The following is a 4,956-nucleotide window of genomic DNA, read 5'->3' on the forward strand; positions in this document are numbered from 1 at the left end:
TGGAAGGCCTAAGTGTCTTCTCATATAAATTCCCTTGGAAATTCTACTTGATTTATGAAGTTGGTGATTGTAGGAAATTGTTTGAGAACTTAATTATTGACATGGGGTTAGTAAAAAGTTATTTGATTTTGATGAAGATATAGAAAATGTAAGTCTATTTACTATGAAAGGAAAAACATTAGAATACTTTGCAAAACTGATTGTATCTTACAACTGGTCCTTTAATGCAGCCATGGTAAGTCATAAGATAGCATGTCAGAGTTATTGCTGGAGTTTAAACTTGTTGCACATGTCCAAGTACATTACTGTTATGTCCTCATGTATCCAAGTACACTTCATTTCTGTGGAATTCTATCCAGTACCAACCATCTCAGCTATGCATTGCTTTTGAGAATTAAAGATTAACTCCAGACTCATTTTCAGTTGTTTGACTTCCTCATTTGAGCTCTTTAAAAATGACACAATCTCTAATGATTGCCTTGACCTTCATGCTATCAGAACAAGATTCTAGGTGTTACATTCCACAGGCTAGCATCAGCTTTTACCAAGGCCTTCACTAACACCCAACAACAAAATAGAATAGAACTTACAAAATTGCACTGGAAATTAGCATCACAAATAGCAAACCTTGAAGCTTAAAGAACTAGTGCTTAATTGAGGATATGGCAGTACATTGGAGCATGTGGAGGACACCTGGTACCATAACAGAGAATGGAGAACAGAACAAATTGATCAACTACCCCAGCCAAGTGCTGGCAGTGATTATCTGGGTAAATGGAGACTCTAAGGTGAACTATGTCAGCCAGTGGCTTCTAGAAAGATTTTAGCATGATTAGAGTGTTGAAATCGACTGCAATTCAGAACTGTTGAACTATCAAAACCGCTTGAGCAGGACTGCCACAATATACATGAAATTTAGAATGTTAACAGCTTAACTCAGAAAAAATATAAAAGCAATATTCATTGTCTCCCTGAAATATCTCTTGGAAGAAGAAATATATTTATTAAAACATGTTGAGTTTTGGTTTGAGTGGGTGGAGCAGAGAGAAGTCCCAAAGAAACCTCATCAGAGATGACCCCAACATGATTCTTTTGTGTATCAGCCAGTGTGGGATCTGACTCAGTCCATCACCCACATCAGCATAAGCACACACTGGAAGTTGCAATCACCTGTTCAGTTCTGTCCCCAGCCCCATCCTGTATGCAAACCAATGGATATTGTGGCACAGCCTAACTCTGTCTACCATGTAGCCCTCATGTACACTAGTGGGAACTGCAGCCTAGTCAGATCAACTCCCAGTAACTTCCACTAGGCCCAACCCTAGCCCTGGTTCCTGTGCATGCCAGTGTGCAGCTGACTGGTCCAGTCTGTCCCACACCCCATTCAGCTCTTATACATATCAATGGCCATTGGAGCCTACCTCAGTCTGACTGACCTCACTATCCAGTCCACATTCATGCTGGTGGGTGCCACTGGACCTTTCTAGCCAGGCCTGCCCCCTCCCTGGTTCTCATGGTCACCAGTAGGAGTTGCAACCCATCAGAAATGTGCCCACAGTTTTCCAACTGGGTCCACTCCAAGCCCTGGATTTTATACTTTCAGGATGGTTCTACGTTCTAGTCTGACAGGACTTGCCCCCAGGCCCAGTACTTGCCAGCTGATGCTGTGGCAAAGCCCAATCAGCCTATTCTTACTCTGGCTCATGCATTCACAAGTGGATACGGTCACTTAGGTCACCCTGGTTCTCCCCTTAACCCAGTTCACATGCAGACCAATTTGTATTGTAGCCCTGCCCAACCTGGTCTGGCCCCCAGTCCCAACACTCATGCTCACCAGCAGAAGCAGTGGCCCAGCATGGAGCCCTCAGAGCTCCCCAGCTGCACTCACCTCCCATTCTGGGTCTTATGTGTGCTGGTAGGTGCTGCGGCCCAGACTGGAATGATTCACCTTACCTCAGTATCCAACAGTGGGTTCTGCAGCCTAGCTTAGCTCAGCCTGCCTCCAGTTCCAGCTCATGGTGGTGGGTACTACAGCCTAGCCCAACCCAGATAGCCGCTAGTCCTGGCCCTAATGTGAAGTGAGTGGTTTTGTGGCCCAATCCAGCCTATACTGTACACTGACCTGCATCTCACATCTACCAGTGGGTACTGTGAACTTATTCAACCTGAAACATACATATACCAGCAGGTACTATAACCTCACTTGGTCTGGGCTGCTTTGGTTCTTGCACTTGCCTGCAAGGAATGTGTCCTGACAGAGGAGTTCCCCAAGCTCCTCTCTCAGGTCAACTCCCAGTGGTAGATCTCACGCACACTGGTGCAGCCTGACTTGGCCCACCTCTTGTCTTGGCAAGAACAGTAGCCTAGTCTGACCAGCACACACTCATTCCGGCTCTCACTGTTGGGTGCTACATCCCAGACATACCTGGTCCACTCCTTGACCCAATGCTCACATGGTTCAATGAGTTCCAGACCTAGTCCAGCCTGTCCTACACTTATCCTGGCTCTTGTGAGCATCACGAGATGCTGGAGCCTAGCTCAATCTGGCACACCATAGACCCGGTCCATACCCATGCTGAGAGATGCTGCAGCCATGTCCAGCCACTACAGGTCTTGTACATGCCAGTGGTTGCTTCAGTCCTGTCCAGCATTACCCATTACCCAACTTGTCCTTTGCCATCAGATGCTGCAGCCTGGCCTGACCTGGTCTGCACCCAGTCCCAACTCCCACTGGTGAGTGCTACAGACTAGCCATGTCCAGCCTGTTCCCATCCTTGGCTTTCATGCACACTGGTAGGTATGATTGATAGTCTAGCCTAGCCCAGCATGGCCTGCACCCCATCCTGACTCCCACTCATGCCAGTGTGCTATGGTTTGGCCTGGCCCTGCCTGGTCCAGCCTCTACATAGCCAACCCACACATCTGCCAACATATAGAACAGCCTTGTGCAACTTGACAAACACCCAGCCCTGATTCACATGCTCACCAGTGAGAGATACAGCCCACCAGCAGGTGTTCCCCATGCTCTCCCACCAAGCCACTCCCAGACCCAGATTTTACATGTGCCAGTAGTGCTAGGGCCTTACCTGGCAATCTGCCCCCACAATGTCGGCCTTAGTGTGTATTGGGGGATGTTGTAGCCCGGCTATCCCCACACCCAAATCTGGGTGTGTCTGCGGGTGCTATAGCCCGGACCAGCCCAGCCTGTTCCCAACCAGGACAGTTGTTGTGTTCCATGTTCATGCCTAGTTCAGCCTGCCAGCACCCCAGCCCTCAAGCATACCAGCTGGTATGGCAGTCACAAAGGGGTGAGCCCATGATCTCCCACAGAATCTGTTCTCAAGCCCAGTTCCTTCATGAGCTGGTTAATGTCATGGTCCACCTCCTCTGCCCCAACACTCACTGGTGGGTACTGTGGTCAAGCCCTGCCAGGCATGCCCCTCAGCAATGAATTTCATGTATGCCGGTAGGCAGTGGTTGATACCAGCAATCCCAACTCAGGTATCCCACCTTGGTAAGTATATTGGTTTGGCCCCTAAGAGTCTTCCAGTTTCCCTCCTTTAAACCTCTTGGTCTCAGCCCGCTCATTTACCTGCAAGTGCAGGAATCTGGTTGATGGAAGTCTCCCAGAAGTCACTCCTCACCTGTCACATTCTCCCTCAACAGTCCTCCCTCCCACACATCTCCAGACTCACTTCCCTGGGCAATCAACGGCCCTCCATGCCTGGTCCTCTGGTGGTGTGCCGTGCCACCCTGGGACCCCACTTGCCTACCCAGGACTCATGTGCAAGTTTGCATGATCCTCAGATCCTGTCTACTAAAAAAAAAAAAAAAAAAAAAAAAAAAAGAATAGGCCACCATGTTGGCACACTGGAATAGTGAACACAAATCTGGCATTAACCAGGCCCTCAATGCCTGCCCAACTATGAGCTGCTTTTATCCAAGCAGTATAACACTTGCCTAGATATAATGCAGCCTAGGCTGTTATCTACAGTGGGGGGCATTATCAACTTTTTAAAAATTGTATATCTGCCTCATGTCACATCAAAAATTTTGTTTCAGAGCTAAGGGGACAAATTAAATCATGGATCTGAAGAAATGCAGTCAATCCAGAGTAAGACTGATATTTTAAAGCAGGAAATAGAACTCCAGAGAAAAGATGAAACTTACTGCACAAAAATCTTAAACACCTGTGCAGCCCAAACCATTATAAATAATGTTTAGCAGCAAACAGTACATTAGGAAATGAACTTGTAACATACAGTACCAACAAAGAGCCGGGCTGTTTTCCAAGGAATCTGGATTATGCACAAGAGAACCCATTTGAATCAACACAAACAACAAAAACAAATGCTTTAGTTCATGCATGTGACTTCAGAGACAACTAGTTCAGGAGACCAAACTGTTTCATGCAAGTGTTTCCTATTTTTCTATTTGCCTTCCAAGTTAGTTCTATCATCCATTCCTCTTTATGTCCATCTATCATCTCCAAAAATCACCTATTTTAAAAATTAAATGATTTGCTTTTCCTTGACATAGAAAGGTATCTACCAAGCAGTTTTTTGAACAAAGTAGAGGAAGCATAGCAGCATAATTCAAATGATACAAAAGAATATACTCTTTCAAAAAAAAAAAGAATATACTCTTTCTTTGAATCCAATGTCCAGTGTTCATTTCCCATCTCAGAGGAAACCAAGGATATTAATCTCTTTCTGTATTTTTCCAGAATAGTTTATGAACATTTAAGTCAAAATAGATCTCTTTTCTAGTTATATAATAGTAACATAACCTATGCTCCTTTCTGCAATCAGAAAGGAAGTTTCAGAGAGGAAGTTTCATACCAGTACATTAAGTAGCTTACATTCTTTTTATTATATATTACCCTTGTGAACAACGTATAGCTTATTTCAGCAATTAGCTACTAATGAAATTTGAACTTTGTTGTCACAAAAATAA

This window comes from Ochotona princeps, chromosome 12, assembly GCF_030435755.1.
Source record: "Ochotona princeps isolate mOchPri1 chromosome 12, mOchPri1.hap1, whole genome shotgun sequence".
NCBI lineage: Eukaryota > Metazoa > Chordata > Mammalia > Lagomorpha > Ochotonidae > Ochotona > Ochotona princeps.